This window comes from Phyllostomus hastatus, unplaced genomic scaffold (genome assembly GCF_019186645.2).
Source record: "Phyllostomus hastatus isolate PE091 unplaced genomic scaffold, TTU_PhHast_1.1 phas_scaffold_585, whole genome shotgun sequence".
Taxonomy (NCBI): Eukaryota; Metazoa; Chordata; class Mammalia; order Chiroptera; family Phyllostomidae; genus Phyllostomus; species Phyllostomus hastatus.
Genome location: NW_025334037.1, coordinates 26,786,197 through 26,803,679, shown reverse-complemented (window position 1 = coordinate 26,803,679; position 17,483 = coordinate 26,786,197). Strand labels below are relative to the sequence as shown.

Below are 17,483 nucleotides of genomic sequence, written 5' to 3'. Positions count from 1 at the left end.
CACAAGTGGGTACAGGATCGTTAACACTCAGCGATGGACATGATACAGTAACAGTGCGAGGATTTGAGGTCTCCTTCTGGCGCGGCACCTGTGCTTGGAAGGGCCCCAGGGAAAAGGAATTCTGATGTTCCAAAGGAATGTTGTATCGATGCAAAAGGACAGTGGGCAGGCTCAGTTAAGGTAAAGACTGACTTAGTATCAGGGCAGGTTCCAGCCTAGGACCTGACTGCTTGCCTAAACTGCTTATAGTTAGTCCGTTTTCATTTCAGGCCATCCTTTGCGGTTACTTTAGCCCTCTGAGTTGATAAAGCTGCCACACAGGCCTCCCCAGAGCTTGTCAGGTCTACTATGTGGTCCCCTTTGGTCCACAGGCTGCCCAGGACTCTGGTCGTGGCTCCGCTCCCCACCGTCTGAATGCACCCCTTCTCCAGGGGCTGGGAAAACCTGATGGGCCCTGACGCAGTCCTGGCCATGCGTCCAGGCCGAGATGCTAGTAATGGGAGCATGGTGCTGCTAGGCTGGCCCTTCTGCTGCTCCCAATGGTGGCGGAGACTATCCCAGGAGCAGCCTCAGCTTCAACGGTCTTTCCATCTGGGCAGACCAACGTGGGTGTCATCAGGCCAAAGGGGCCCAAGCCCGGGCCCAGGATGTCCCACGGCACCCCTCCACTCCAGGCCTCGCAGGCCCGCACATGGCCCCCTGAGGTCTTGAGGACCTGAGCCACCAGGTCATCAACAAGCCGGTGCTCATTCCAGATCTTGCTCTTATTGCACTCAGTCTTACACAGCTTGTCCAAGACGTCCTGGACGATGTCCGCGAAGCGCCTGCTGCAGGGCGACATACTGGAAGCAGCTGTGTGTGCAACACCCCAGACAGACTCGTGGTGTCGGATGTGCCCGAGCCCACGCCGGCGACAGGGAAGCCGTGTGCCTCCCGCTCCTTGGCACTGTGGCTGTCCTTTGGGGTGAACACCATCAGGAGGGCGCCAGCCCGATCTGCCACACAGTCTGTGACCTTGCACAGGTCGTCAGGGGTGTGCCTGCCAACGGTGAGGGCCTTGGTCCAGCCAGGGACCAGACGGAGGGTATTTCTGCAGAGAACAGGCTCCCAGAAGACAGTCCCGCTGAGGATGTTCCGGATGGTTCTGTTGGGGTTCTTCCACATCTTCTTCAGCTCAGACTCTTCCACACGGACCTCACTAGGGGTGAGGGGGGCACATTGGACGGCCACGCTGTACTTCTGGGGGCCACCGCAGAGTGGACGGCAACCTGGTCTCACCTGGGTTTGGGATCCCCAGGTTGAAATACGTGAGCTGGACAGGCATGTGGGGCAGGATGGGTTTCTCCCTGATGAGCTGCCATTAATATACGTCATCCAATTGTGTCCATCCCCACTGCTGGCTTGGCTGCCTTGACCCCTTGTGGGCATGGTGGTGCCGCGGCTGGTCCTGCAGGTCAGGGCCTGTTGGGGCTGCCGGCGCCCAGGCCACCCAGAGCCTGCAGCTCTGCGGAGCCAGCATGGGCCCCACAGGAGGCCAGCCATCCCGAGCCAAGCAAACCGTCATGCAATACCCCAGCACGGCCGCTGCTTCGGCTGCCTGGCGGCGGGTTCAAGAAATGTCTTTGAGTATTTTAACCGATGGATAACTAGCATTTGTGTAGCACTTTGCATATTATGAAGCTTTTAAGGAAAAAAACTGTGGCACTTGAGTCACTATTTGAAACTATGAAATGATGCCTCCCCGTCCATAATTTCTTTCCAGTTACACCTGCTGTTTTCCCCTTTGGGGCATCCGCTCAACCCTGGCAGGGGCTGGGCACCCCACACAGTCACGAGCCCACACCCCAACACAGGTTCTCTTACTTACTTACAGTTAAGATGAATGCAGTAATTGGCTAGCCATTTTGCGTATTCAGAACCAGCATACCCAAACACAACATTTAAAAAGTCAAATGTTTAAAAATGACTTAAAATATTCAATATGTTAAAAAAAATAAAAGAAATTCCAGTCTACGGCCATACCACCCTGAATGTGCCCCATCTCATCTGATCTCAGAAGCTAAGCAGGACAGGGCCTGCTTACTACTCGGATGGGAGAAATTCTAGTACTTTCTCCTTGAACCTTAGCAGAGCAGCCTGGAGACCCCCCTGCCCCCTGCCGCCATGGCCTCCATCCCCACAGGGCACGGTCGTTGCAGCAGAAACCAGGAAAGCCTTCTCAGGACACCCCGTCCCCAGTGCCCCTAGGTGCCCCGAAGTCCCCGGGATGGACAGGGGACATGCTGCAGGAAGGCGGGCAGACAGGGCGGCTCTCACACGGGCCGCTGGCTGGAGCAGCTGGGCCCAAGCTGAAGCCCTTCCCTAACTAGGCCAAGGTTAAAAGGGCGCTCCTGTGGCCCAAGAAGCCCCTGTGGGAGGCATTCTGCCCATCGTTACAGGTGAGAAGAGCAGGACTCAGAGAGTTGAGGTGAAGAAGTTTTGAATTTGTCACCAGCCTTTCAAAATTGGGAAATTTCACACTAACATTTAGATTTCTAGCTTCTTTGAAAAAATAGAAAAATCCAAATAGCCTGATGTGTGTTTCCACGAGGCAGCAGCTGGCTGGACCGGCGTGTGGGTGCCCCTTCAGCCGTGCTATACAGACCCCAGCCGGCCGAGGGTCCCCACCACTCCCTGTGGTCCACCAACCTGCCTTTCTCACGTGGTGACCTGCCTGTCCCTGTGGGCAGCTGAGTTCGCGATCCCGGTCTCAGCGGAGGGATACCGGCTGAATCAGCGAGCTTTCTGAGCTGTAGTAGCAGCTCCACACAGACCTCTGCAGAAAGACAGGGACACCACATTCTTTTGCTCCCTACTCTCTACCACCCTCCCCATGAAAGCTGCGGTGTTAGCACGGCCCTCCCAGGAGAGCCGATTTGACGCCAGCCCCTTCTTGGCTAACTTCCTAGTCACCTGACACTTCGCCTCTCTGGGTCTGCTTCCCCACCTGTAAGCTGCAGGCAATGCACACACCGCATTTGCTGTTTTAGGGCCCTAGGACAGACTAGTTAGTTGTCTGCAAGTCATTACTTTCACCGATAGGAACAGAGGGAAAAAAATCCAATTCTCCACACTCTTTCCTCCCAAATGAGTATTTATCGCCCTCTGGTGTCCATTGCACGCAGCGCCGCAGATCAAGAAACCTAGAGAGAGGTAAGGAGAGGAAGGGCTAGAGGGACAGGGAAGGTCTCCACCGGGTCCTGGCCCCAGGAGCAGAGTGCAGTCCCGGCAGGACGGCCAGGTGAGGGCAGACATGGAATCAGGTCTCCTTAGCAGGTTGCAACGGCAGATTGCCCACCCAAGGGAACTTGGGGTGTGGGATTTACAAGCTGATGTTAGCCAGCCTACGGTCCCCCTGGATGTCTGGAGGCCTCAAGGACCCAATTACTCTTACTTAATAATGGTGATGAGATAAGATTAACTATTGGCATTATATGCACAAGAAGTATAATCTGGTTGTTAATGCAAAAAATATTTCTAAAAGGCACTTGCAAAGCCCCCTAAATTGTTGAGGTGGGGGGAGGGTTGAGGTGGGCTGGAGAGCCAGGTTCAAGCTCTGTTTCCAGGAATAAGGCCTCGGATTATGCTGCAGAACTGGCCTAATAACACAGCTGTCACCACTATTCTCTGTCTGACACCATTTGTCCCAGGAAGCCGACTTTGCATAATCCCTAGAGGGCTATGCAAACCACCAGGAGGCCACCTCTGTCACACCAGCAAAATATAGAGGCTCCTGGCAGAGCCTGTTCCCGCCACATCTGAGCCTCGCACGGAAGTGTCTGGCTGGAGGGGCCTGGGCTACTTGCCGGTGCATCTGGCTGTGGGGGAGGCTGGGAACTAGACTGCCGATGCCCACTTCGGGGGGTAGAACTTGTAATGTGGGGATTTCGTCAAGTCTAGGGAGACTATTCATATGACGCGAGGTGGCTACGAATAGGACAGAGGCCCACCACAGCTCCTGCTGCAGGAGGCGCGCTACATGGCAGGCACTGGGCACTGCCCCAGCAAATCCTCACACTGACCCCCTGCGGCGGGAACACTCACCATCCCCATCTTATGGAGAAGGAAACTAAGGCTCAGTGAGTTTATAAATAATTTCAATAAGATCTCACAGCTGGTAAGTGGCAGAGCTGGGAGCAAGGCAAGACTGCCTGACTCAGAACCCAATGCGGGTGCTAGAGTACCTCCTTAAAAATGCCTCCTTAAAAGTGCCTCCTTTTTTGGGACCCGTGTTCCATGTACCGAGAATGGGCCATAAAGTCCAGGTTGTGGGCCTAGAAGGGACTTCACGGGGCATCTATTTTATTTTATTTTCTTAAAAGACTTTATTTATTTATTTTTAGAGAGAGGAGAAGGGAGGGAGAAAGAGGGGGAGAGAAATATTAATTGGTTGCCTCTCGCATGCCCCTAATCAGGGACCCAGCCTGCAATGCAGGCATGTGCCCTGAATGGGAATTGAACCAGCGACCTTTTGGTTTGCAGGATGGTGCACAACCCTCTGAGCCACACCAGTCAGGGCTAGGTCATCTACTTCAACTACTTCTCCAGTGCTACCCCTTAGCCCTGCATCAGTCAGATTCGGTGAGGTTAGGCTGCAGTAACAAAGAACCCCAACAATCTCACTGACTTATGACAACAAAGGTTTATTTCTCATTTAGGTTAAATGGCCACTGAAGATTGCTGAGGGTAAGGTGAGGCACTGCTTCTTCCTTGTGTCTTCGTCACTCCCAGATTGAAGATGAAAAATTGGCCCCTACACGGGATATGCTGTTCCTATTGGAGAAGGAAAAATGATGGCCAATCCTCACGATGGCTCTCAGAATCTGCTCAGATGTGGCATCTGTCCCTTTTGCTCACATTCTATTGGCTCAAGCAAGTCGCAGAGCTGAGCTCCACATCAGTGGACAGAGAGGGGATTGGTTATCCCCTCTTTCGGGTTAACCAATCACAGGACAACGGGCAGGACTATCTAATCTTCTTACAGGGAGTGGGAGCGGATCCTTGGGAATAAAAGGACATTCTACCACCGGCCCCTCCAGCACAGAGAGCTGTATTCCAGGTAGCAGAGTTACCACCTACACCAGTTACAAAGCAGCACAATGCAGGAAATCCTGCTTCATTCTCTCACTCTACGATAAATCATTCCTTCATTCCTCGGCTACTTGTTGAGTGCCTGCTGTGTACTGGCCAATATCCTAGCACTGAGGAGACAGCTGTAAACAAAACAGTCAAGGGCCCTGCCCTCTTGAAGCTTCTAACCTTCCAGTGAAGAACGGACAATAATATATAATGCGGTGGGTGGCAATAAGGGGATGGGAGAATAGCAAAGCAGAGTAAACAGCAGGGAGTTTCTGGAAGAGGGACGCTGTTTTTGCACAACAGCTCAGGGAAGCCCATCTGAGGAGATGATGTGAGCAAAGTTCTGAATGAAGCGAGGCAGTGAGACCTTGAGGATACCTGGGCAGAGGGCATCTCACGCAGAGGGGTTGCATGTGCAAAACCTATTCCAGCCCCAAAGCGAGGCTGGAATAGGTTGCATGCAGGGAAAGCAATAGGAAAGGAGGCCAGAAACATGTCCGGGGGCCCAGTGATGGAGGGTCTGATGGGCTTGGGCTCGTACTCAGAAGAAGCGATTTGAACAGGGAAATGGCATGATCTGCCTTATGTTTTCACAGGCTCCTCAGGCTGCTGGCTTGAGAACAGACTGTAGAGAGGCACGCCTGGAGGAGGGGACACCAGCGAGGAGGCCACTGCACTAATCCAGGCAGGACAGTTGACCTGGACCAAGGTGGCCTAATGAGCATTCTGAACACATTTACCGACTGTAACTATTGTTAGCAACCCCAATGACAGGAGACCAGAAAACATCACTAACCAGCAAAGAGGTGGAAACCATGACCTAAAGGGAAAAGGAAATCACACCCATAAAAAGCCCAGCTGAGAAAAGTTCTGATGAGTGAGCACAGAGCTGCACCCAGGGCTGTCTGGCAGCCAGAGCAAGGCTGGGATTACGGGCATAGTGTGGTTCAGGGCTCTTCAAAGGAAACTGGATGGTGATGCACATCTTTGCGCCTTTGTGGACCGGCCTGGAGTCTCACATGGTGGTTCAATGGAGAGGGGCTTCAGGCTCCACTGCCCTCTTCTTCCGGTGGCTCTGCTCTCCGCTGTTTTGAATACATCTGAATTAGATTTCTTCTGAAGAAACGTTGACACAGCCTTCTGTCACCCTGGCTAAGGAACCAAATGCCTGCCCTGATGATTCTGCAGAAAAATGGCGTAAGAACGTCTATGCTGCGGGTGGGGCCGGCCAGAAGACTCGGGTGAGCAGCAGGTCATCACATCTCTGTGGTTTTTCCCTCGAGACCCACGCCCAATGCGCTGCGTCACATACCGTCGCTGTCATCTTATGACACTGTCAGTTGTAACGTTTCCCAGAAAAGAGGAAGAGCCCGTGAGTTGAGACATCCAGAAAATCGAATCGAATAGAACTGGTGATGAAAGAGATGGATGGAGCTCGTTTTCTTCGCTGCCGGCCCCCTGCCGTCCTGGGTTGCGCGCAGTTCCTTGGAAGGGCCCGTCCCAGTCCGCACCGTTGCAGCGCCCCCACCTGGCTGAAGTTGACATCGCATGACAAGAAGGAGCAGATCTACACGCTGGCTGAGAAGGATCACCCCTCACAAATCGGTGTGATCCCTAGTTGAACAGGAACCTTTGTGGCAGTCAGTCAGACCTGGGAAGTCCTTCAGTCCACAGGACTTGCGCCTGACCTTCCTGAGGATCTCTACCATTTAGTTAAGAACGCAGTTGCTCTTCAAAAGCACCTTGAGAAGAATACGGCCCTGGCTGGTGTAGCTCAGTGGATTGAGCACAGGCCTGCGAACTGAAGCATCGCCCCTTTGATTCCCAGTCAGGGCACATGTCTGGGTTGCAGGCCAGGTCCCCAGTATGGGGTGTGCCAGAGGCAACCGCACATTGATGTTTCTCTCCCTCTCTTTCTCCCTCCCTTCCCCATCTCTCTAAAAATAAATAAAATCTTTAAAAAAGCACCTTGAGAAGAACAGAAAGGATAAGGATGCTAAATTCTGCCCGATTCTGATCCAGAGCCTCATTTGCCAGCTGCATTCACCAGTTGGCTTGGTATCATAAGACCAAACGAGTCCTCCCCCACCGAGTGGAAATATAAGTCATCCATCCACAGCCTCTGCTCTGGTTGCCTGAAATGCCTACGTACTCAAGCAACACAATCATTGTTTAACTAGAAAAAAAGAGAGAGAAGAAGAGAGAAAGAAATGTGTGGGTAAAGCCGTGCATTGGGCCACACGTGTGCGTCCGTCTACTGCACGCACACACAGATGCTTTTGTGGGTAAGAAAGTAAAGACCAAGTGTAAATGTGTTGTTGGTTCTGGGATGCATTACCACAGTTCCGGAGCATGACCCGTGTTTTTGAAAACCCTAGAGAAACGGTTGCTGAAGGGGGACTGATAACCTTCACCGGCCAAGGATTTCCTCATCCTCGTGTCCACAGACTGTGTGCCAAGGAGACACACACACACACACACACACACACACACACACACACTGATGAGCCCACTAGGGGTTGAGTCATCAGACAACTGGTGTTTTAGCCGCTTTATGTGACGTGGAAATCCTCCAAGGATTAGTCTATGTGTTTTTAATATTTGGAGACTTGGTTGGGAATTTTGGGTTGGTTAGGAATGCATTATTTTTGCCACTCAGACAAAGAAGCATGTGGTTTCTCAATATGTAAAATCTACTGTCTCACACTGCAGGCATGCATGAGATTTTCAGGCTGAGGCATACCTCGATATAGAAAATTAAAGACCTGGCTATAATGGTATCTAATATTGCTGAGTCCTCCCCATGTCCTGGGACTTGCTAAGCCTTTATTTTAACATGTTGTAATATATTTGATACATGAAACAGGCCTATAGGTTAAAAGTGTTTGTTACGGTCAATGCTAGCTTGAAAACGAGGAAAGAGGAGAGAGGTTGAGTAGCTGTCCCAAGGCCGCAGATCCTGGCTTGGGTGCACAGACATCTGTCCTCGATGTCCTCATGGTGGACACAGACGTTTTCATGCACACTTGTGTGTGTTCTAAATTTCACCACAAATGAAAGTAAAAGAAGGTAGGCACAGAGGGGATCAGGCCTAACTCATTTCAGGAGGGCAGCATTACTTAATACCAAAACCAAAGACATCACACACACACACACACACACACACACACATACACACACAAAGAAAAAAAGCTGCAGACCAATATCCCTCATGAACTTAGAGGTAAAAGTCCTTAATCAATCAGCAAATCAAATCCAATTATATATAAAAGGAATTATACAGCATGACCAAGTGGGATTTATCTTAGGTCTGTAAGGCTGGTTCAACATTAAAAAATCAATTAATGTATTACACCACATCAATAAACAAAAAAAAAAAAGAAAAATCACATGATCATATCAATAGATGCAGAAAAAAGAATTGACAGAGAAAGCATTCACCAGCCTGGAATTCTGAGGAAGAAAAACCAACACCCATTCATGATAAAATCTCTCAGCAAAACAGGAATAAAGGGGAACTTCTTCAATTTCATAAAGAATGTCTACAAAAAGAACCCCACTGTTAATATTTTACTTAATGGTAGGAAACTCAAAACTTTCTTACTAAGATCAGTTACAAGGTAAGGCTGTCTCCTCTCATAGCTCCTTTTCAACACTGTATTGTAAGTCCTGCTAGTGCAATAAGACAAGAAAAGGAAATAAAATGTATGCACATTGATAAGCAAGAAACAAAACTCTTTTTGTCAGCAGTGACATGATCATCTATGTAGAAAACCAGAAAGAATAAACAAATCTCCTAGAACTATTAGGTAATTAAAGGTCGTGGGACTCAAGGTTAACATATAAAAGTCAATTGCTTTTCAACATGCCAGCAACAAACAAGTGGAATTTGAAATTAAAAACAATACCATTCCCATGAGCACATCCACAGATGAAATACATAGGCATGAATCTAAAAATACGTACAAAATCTATATGAGGAAAACTACAAAACTGCGATTAGTGAAATTAGAGAAGAAATAAATGGGTGTTGGGAATAGGGACTCGCATGGTGTTGGCGGTGAACATGATGCTAATAAAGGCAATGGGTATGGTAGTGTTGTTGTGAGGGTAGTGACAGTAGATGGTAGTGGGCGTGGGGAGAATGGTGAGGGTGTTGATGGAGACTTTGATGATGGCAGCTGGTAATGGTGATGGTGGTGATTATAATTATCATTATAAAACAACAATATCATAAGCTGACAAGTTCTTGAGGAAAACACCTCCTTTGTGTGGGAAGTCTTTTTAGGGAAAGAATCACATTTAGTTCTGTGTTTCTAATACCTTAGATTGTACCTGGCACGTAGTAGGCCTTCAATAAATATGCACTGAGTGAGTGAGGAAGGAAGTGAGGGAGCCAATTCGCTTTTCCAGGGAAACTCCGGTAACATTTAGCAGGATGCCTTGCTCACAAGCTTCCACCAGGGGTCGCCCTTGTCTCCAAAATTGGGCACCTCCCGGCCCTGCACACAGCAGCAAGGATCTGGAGGGGCAGGTGACACTTGAGGATGCTGCTGACCCAGCAGAGAGGGGTCTGGGGTGGGGCTGGACTGCATCCGGGAGGAGGCGGGGGGAGAGATTTGAAAAGCCTCACCATAGCAGACTGCGTGGGGGTGGAGTCTTGAGGCCTGGGTTCTGGAGCCAGCTGGAAACACATGAGAGAGTCCACGCCCCATTCTGGGCCTCAGTTTCCTCATCTGCTAAGTGGGAGCAATAATACTATGATGGGACGTAGGTAGGTTGCCAGACCCTGTCTGATGGGGCTTGATTTGCTCGTTTCTTTGTTTTTAAGTTGGCCTTTGCCTGCCCTGCTTTTGCTGGAGAAGGCCAGGGCGTGGCCAGACTTCCCCACCTCACTGATTCTGCACCTCTGAGCGGAACTGAAATGAAAATTCACCAGCCTGGGGTGCTGAGGAAGAAGGAACAGAGAATGAGGAAGTCACCCAGTGAATGAGACAGTCTGGCCTCCCAAAGTCGTCAGAGCGCCAAGGGCCCGGGAGGACCACACCTCTGGGTGAGTTGTCCACCGCTGTACCAGGCCCCCCAGGCAGATTAACGCCCTTTCCCGAGAGGCAAGTGCGGTGAAGTTAAGGGGATGAGGTGGGTGGTGTCAGTGCCCCTTCCCTGGTCTCCTCACCCTCCACGGCTGTAGGACTCCTGCGAGTCCCTTCCCCTCTCTGGGCCATTCTCTCTGTGAAATGGGATGGGCCCAGGTCAGGAGTTTTCAAGCAGATCTTGAGCTTCAAGCCATCACCTGTGGCAGTCAGGCGTGGAGGCAGATGAGCAAAACTGCTAGGGTCAGCCCTGTGGACCGTCCGTCCCCTGCAGCGGCTCAAACCAAGGTCCCCTCCAAGTGCGAGTCTTGAGGACGCTGTGGGCTCCGTCTGGGCTCCTCCCTCAGCCCCCAGGGGCCAGGCACCAAACCTGACAAGCAGCTCAGGGGAGGCCAGCATGCAGACCCTGCAAACTTAAAGACCAAAAGCAACCACACAGGACAGCCTGAGCACACACATTCCTAACTAAAAGCAGACCCTGGTGGGTAGTCACATCCTAGGCCTGTAGGTTCCTTGACAAAGGTCAGTCTTGACCTGAACTGAGCTGTCTATTGTCTTTTTGCATGTGAGATAACAGACCTTTGGAATGTCAGAGTAATTCCCTTTTCATGACCCTCAGGGCACACCCACCACCCCAGGGCATGAGATCACAGAACCCCTCATTGTCACCTTGTTCCCCAAACACCTTCTCTGTGTGCTATTAACTGTCTGGCACTCACCAAGGTAAAAGCTTGTGTTTCTCCACATTACTTTTTATCCAGTCTCAGAGATTCCCCCACTTTGCTGTCCTCCGCTCCTTAATCTACCACCAATGAATTTCATGTAACTCTCCTTATGTCTCCTCCTTCGATTCTAATGTATAACATAAACTTCAGTACTGCCATTCTCTGGAGCATTTTCTCCATCCGTTGAGATTCTTTTTCCCAGTAATTGCCATCATTTCAGCTGAAATAAACTCATAAAAATCTTCTACAGGTTTGGATGTTTCTTACGTCAACACAGGCCTTTCCCCACGCTCACCTGCCCAGGGATTGGGAGACTTGGAAGGGGGCCCATGGAAGGGGCCACCAGCTTCACCCGTCACTTTTTGCAGATGGGGAAACTGGCTGAGAATGGAGCAGGGGCTAGTCCAAGGTCACCAGGGCCTAGAGGCTGAGCTGCGCCTGGAAGCCAGGCCCCCTGACTCCCAGGCCAGAGCTGGGTTGTCTCCACCAACCTGTACTCCACCTCTGCCCCTCCCTGCAGAGCCGTGCGCCAGGCCACCTGAGAGCGGGCCAAATGTCTGTGGGTGCTGCACCTGGTGTAGGGCCCAGCGGGACACCAGCCTGCCTCCAAAGGTGACTGCTGTCATGCTCCCCTCCCAGTGGCTAATTAACCCCAGCCCAGGCCTGCCCCAGCTCCCAGGGTGCTCCCAAGCTGGGACCTAACCCCGACCAGCCTCTCGCCCCCAGAGGAGGGGTGAACTAGCCTCCAAGTGCCTGCCAGGGTCTCGGTCCAGACCCATCCAGCCCTTGCTTCTCCTCCAAGCCATCTCTCTGCTCCTGATCGCTCTCCTCCAGCTGCCCCTTCATTTCCTACAGAAGGAGCAGGATCCCAGTGAGGCAGAGACAGAGCCCAGAGCAGGCCTGTCCCAATTCCCCCACCCAGCATGCCACATGGCTGTTTCTGTCTGCAGAAGGGCACCCCAGAGGCTGGGCCAAGGCTCTGCTCCCGCTTCTACCGCCTCCCCGCTGTGTGACCTCGAGAAAATCACTTTCCCTCTCTGAACTTCAGTCTCTTCATCCCTCACAGAGATAATAACAGTTGTTGATAACAAGAGGGTTCTTTGAAGTATTAAATGAAATGATATGGACTAACACCTGGCACCTTAGATGCTCTTATTAAATCAATTTATTATTTTTTCCAGGGGCTCCCAGTGAAAGAAACCACCCAAATAGGCACCAGTCACACAGAATGCAGCACTAGGGGTGCCCCCTGGAGCTGTACCACCCCACTCGTTGGTCCAGCCAGCAGTGCCCTAGCACTAACCGGTGTCTGTTGGTGTCTCTTGTACTCGCTGGAATTCTGCCATCTTGTGGACATATTAGGAATTACCTGTGCTCTGTTCCGTTACTTTATTTCACGCCCACCTGGCCTGGTCTCTGAAGAGGGCACAAGGCCCAGTAAGACCCAAACCTGCCCTGAGTGGCTCAGACCACTCCACACGTGCATGCACAGGAGCACAGGTAGGTCCACTGGAACTTCTACCAACCCTCCCTCAGGTCCCCTGCACATCCCGGCCACCTCCAGTGCGCCCGCAGACTGGCTCACCGGGACAGCTGTGGCTGTGTTCCCGCTCCTTGCAGTATGCCTCCCAGTGGATTCTCAGCCAGCATCGGGGGCGTCTGTTGGGAAAGAGCCCGTGCTGCTACCACCTGCTGCACACTTGTCTTGATTCACCCTTCAGGCTCTGCCCCCTGCTCTCCTCGCCCTCTGTCCCCTGCTCCTCCCTCCCACTCCCCCTGCACCAGTTGCACTGGCCTTCTCTCTATTGTCCAAATGCACCAGATCTGTTCCTGCCCCGGGACCCTGGCACTGGCTGTTCTCGACGCCTGTTACGTCATCCAGGTGTCAGCTCGGACGTCTTTTCAAGCAGGCATCTGTAAAGGCCCTAAGGTAGCCTGCCCCTCCCCGAGTCTCATACCACAGTGTTTTCCTCACCGCCCTTGCCCTGGAAAACCATCCTGCCCTGTTTGTTATCTCTCACCTGCCCACCAGGGGGGCGCTCTTTGTGAGTACAGGACCGGAGAACACCCCTAGCCCTGTGTCACCAATCAGGAAATGTGTTGCTTCATAGGAAGAATAAATGAATGAGTGAATCCAGAAAGGGCATTTTTCTCCCTTTTGGGGTATTTTGGGTACATACACCCAAAGGGGGTCAGAGCAGGAAAGCTAAGTAGCTTACAGAGCAGATGGTCCATCAACTGAAAATAGATTTCTGGGCCCCTCTGCCTGGAGATTCTGATTTGGTAGGTTTGAGATGGAGACCTGGAATACGTAGGGTTCCCCCAATGCCACCCCTGCAATGTGTCCCAGGTAATCTGATGCTGTGGCAGTTTAATCCAGTTTCACTTTCCCAGACGGGGAAACTGAGGCTCAGAGAGGGAGCAGCTGGCCTGAGAGTGCACAGAGGTGGTGGCAGTGGCACCCTGTTTGTGAGCTGTGTCAGCTCAGCGAGCCCAAGGTGTTGAGCTGCAGGAAAGGGTGAGGGGCGAATAGGTTGCTGCTGTCTTGGCTGAAGTTAGACAGTGGGGCCCCAGATCAGGACCAGGACTAGGGTGGGGCAAGCCAGACACCAGGGAGCAAAATGGAAAGAGGTGCTTCTCTGTGTGTGTGAGTGTGTGTGTGTGTGTGTGTGTGTGTGTGTGTGAGTGCCCACCCTACCCGGAGTGCCTGCTTCGATCTGTGCCCTGGGCGCCTGGCTTGCCTCAGCCTGGTCCCATCTCTGGACCTCTCCCTCAGTCCCTCCCCCAGCCTAGAATCTTCTGGAGAGAGGAATTTGGGGGCTGCCTCCCTACTTTGATGGCAGCCCCAGGGGGAGCTCGAGGCTTTGATTTCTTTGACCTCCCCAGCCCTGGAGACCCGGCTGAGCAAGAATCCCCCAGCTCACTCTACCCTGGGCTCCTCATGATTTCTCAGACTTGAGAGCACACTCCGGCCTCAGGGCCTTTGCACTTGCTTTTGTCTCTGAGCCAGTGCTTGCTTTAGGTGTGTGCATGGCTCATGCCTTTGCTCCCTTTAGAGTTTCGCTCGAATTCACATCAACGCCGCCCCTGGCCACTCTGGGTAAGGTGATGACCCTTCTCCACCTGCCTTGCTGTGCCTCCAGAGCACGTGACTACCGTGCTGTGCTTTTTTTACTTACTGTCTGTCCCCCTCCACCAGGGCAGGAGCTGCACCAACCAGGGACTGGTCTATTTCTTTTGAAATTTTGTTATCTCCAGCACCAGAAGGATGCCTGGCACGGGGCAGAAGCTCAGGGGACATTTATTAGAGGAATGAACGGAAGGAGAGCGGGACGCCGGGACCGCAGCCTGTAGGGGAGAGCAGCTTCCAGTGAGGCTAACAACGCTATTTCTTCTTCACTGTGTTTATTTTTCTGGTTACCTTTTGTTTCCTATGGCAGATGATACTGATTTTTTTTCATTTGTGGAAGTGATTTAAAATTTCCTTTTAAAACAAATGTATTGAACTGGGGAAAGTACATTTATTTAAAGAATAATGTTCGGGTAACCAAGTTAGGTTGGGGGTAGGTGAACATCGAGAAAGTCCGGAAGGTGGGACCGGAGCGACGGAGACTGCGTGGTGGCTGGAGTTTGGGCCTCCCGAGCGGCAGAGGCGGCAGCTGAGGCCCGGCAGCTGGTGCCTTGTTCAAGGTCACACAACGAGTTAATGACAAGGTGAGCACTTAAACCTAGGTCTTCTGATTTCAGGCATGGTTTTTCCATTTTCCTTCTAAATTCTCTTCCTTCCTCCCTCCCTCCCTCACTCCCTCCCTCCCTCTCTCCCTCCCTTCCTTCTTCCCTCTCTTTCTTTCAAGATTTTATTTATTTATCTTTAGAGAAAGGGGAAAGGAGGGAGAAAGAGAGGGAGAGAAACTTCTAAGTCCAAAAGAAATATCAATCAGTTACCTCTCACATGCCCCCAACTGAGGACCTGGCCCACAACCCAGGCATGTGCCCTGACTGGGAATCGAACCAGTGACCTTTTGGTTTGCAGAACGACACCCAATCCACCGAGCCACACCAGGCAGGGTGTTTTCCTTCTAAACTTTCTATTTCACCCATCAGTGGAGATGCAAGGGGAAAGGAAGGCGCCACAGGCAAACCGGGCTGGGGACAACGGGCCTGAGGACATTTTTGAAATGACTTTATCTCCATCATCAGGACGGCGCCCAGCACGAGGTGCTTGTTAGATGCATGAATCAGAGAGGGGACAGGAGGCCTGGAGCTGCTTGTCCTGCCCGATGGGCACCCAGTGCTGCGGGGTAGCGAGCCCAGGCCCACGGCAGCAGAGCCCCGGGCTGCGGAGGGAGGCCACCACCGCTGCCGTATCAGCGAGCAGTCGCCCCAGGACAGGGGAGCAGTGGAGGTGGTGGGCGCTGCAGACTGGGAGGTGGGCGTGCCCTTGGGGCTGGGGAGAGGCCGGGCCACACGCAGGGGCACAGGAAGCAGAAAGTGGGAGGACCCCTTCTTTCTGAGGACGCCTGTGGCCTCATTCTCTGCGGTGTGGGGGTGAGGGCTCAGGCCCTGCATCCGACCGCTCTGGCTTGGAGTCCAGCCTCAACCACTCGCCGACACCATCCTCTTCATCACCCTCCCTCCGCGCAAGGCTAAGTTAGGACCGCATGAGCACTCCATGGGGCGCTCACTGTATCAGAAAATGCTGCTGCCTGGCACGTTAGGGTCGGGGTCAGGTTCAAGGATGGTTTTGGACAACCAGAATGTCTGCTCTGCACGTTTCCTGGGAACAGCTTTCTCGGGGTGTCCATCTACATTTCCCAGGAGAGAATCGCTGACAGGAAAGGCCCGGCCCGTGTGGGGCTGGGACAGGAGTGGGGAAGGCCAGGAGGCGGACCCAGGAGGAGAGGGTGAGGGAAGCATCTCTGAGGGCGAGACCCATCGCCGTGACCACACAGCTGTTGGGGCAGAGTCGGGACTGAGGCCAAGTGTGTGGGTCCCACACGTCGCGATCTGCTCATTTCCAGCTGCTTCCGGGCTGGAGAATTAGAAACTCACTTGGCCTGGCTAGGCCTTTGAGGCGTGACAGCTTCCCTGGGCATTGCTGCTGAGTTGACCCTCGAGGACTAGGGGCTGACCCTGAGCCTCAGGCTACCTGTCTGCACAATGGGGAGAATCGTCCCAGTTCATCTCCTACAGGTCCAGGGGAATTGTTCTTATTTCCCTTTTATTCCCCTTCCAATTATTTTGATTGCTCCGATTCTCAGCTGCCTGGCTCACCGTCTGGAGGCTGGGCGACACCTGGGGACAGGCCAGACACCCTCCCCCCCTCCGCTGGAGGGTTGGCAAGTGGGGTCTCAGAAGCCAGGCCTCAGGGCTCTGCTGAAGCGTGGGGAGCTCTTTCCCAGGGCGCCGGCCAGGGAGGATTTATGGTCTGGCCTGCAGTGCAGTGAACAGCTAAATATGCAGATTACGGGTACAGACCCGGGGGTGGCAGGGAAGGCAGCCAGGCGGGGTGGGGGCATGCCGGAGGCCTAGCTGCAGGACCATGTGAGCCGGGGGCGGGGTGGGGGCGGCTGCTCCAGATGGGGCTGCACATGTTCCTGTGGGGGGGGTGCTGCCCACCACGGCCTCCTCCCCCCACCCGCCTCCTCTGGGCCTCCAAGCCAGGCCAGCTGACTGTTCTGCCCACAGGCAGCAGCTGCTGAAACCCTCCTGCTGGCTCCTTTGAGAGCCTGGGGCAATGAGAGAGATGGGTGGGGTAGGGAGGAGGGGCCCTTTCAGTGCTCAGATGGGTAAATCAAGGCACAAAGTCACAGAGGTATGCGCCCAGGCCACACAGTCACTTCGGAACCGGGTCTGAAACCAAAGGCCAGTGTCTTGGCTCCTGGGTGGCACTGGGCGGGAGCAGGGGCAACTGAGACCATGGCAGCTCAGGCAACACCCCAAATAGGACCCCTGGGGTGGCCATTGCTGCCATGCCCGTGTCCACCGCCGTGACACTCATGTGGCCCCTTCTGCAGAGCCAGGGAGGGTGGCCTCAGTGAGGAAGGGAGCTCAACACGGGGACACGGGGTGGTGTGTCTCCTCCAATTAGCTGGAAGTTCTGCAGCAGACACAGCCGGGCGGCCAGAGAGAGGGGAGAGGAATCGGGCCCAGCCCTGTTTCAGGGACAAGGTCGGGACAATGAAACTGGAGACAGGGTGGAGCGCCGAGGCTGCCACGTAGGGAGGACCAGGCAGAGAGAGGGGCAGCCGTTCATTTGAGGAGCACAGCGGCTGGGTGGACGCACAGCAAACGGACTTGATGTCCTGGGCTCCTTCCCAGGCTGCTGGGGTGGAAGGTGGCGCTGCCGAGTGCTGACACCTGGGCTCCCCTTGTCCTCGGTTAAGGGGCAGCTTTGGCCAGTGTCCCCTCCTGGCTCCCAGCACCTGCGACCCATCCTGAGGATTATGCAGATCGGGGTGACTGGTGTTCCCCAATCAGCCAATCCCCCTTCTTTCTCCACCCCCTCCCCCCGGGAGTCCTGAGTCATGGGAGCCCCACCCAGGGT

At 53.2% G+C, this 17,483-nt stretch overlaps 1 pseudogene; it reads right to left on the bottom strand.

The window, feature by feature from the left end:
* Positions 1–288: 288 nt before the first annotated feature.
* Positions 289–4,092, bottom strand: LOC123809931 (annotated as a pseudogene).
* Between the last annotated feature and the right edge of the window lie 13,391 nt (positions 4,093–17,483).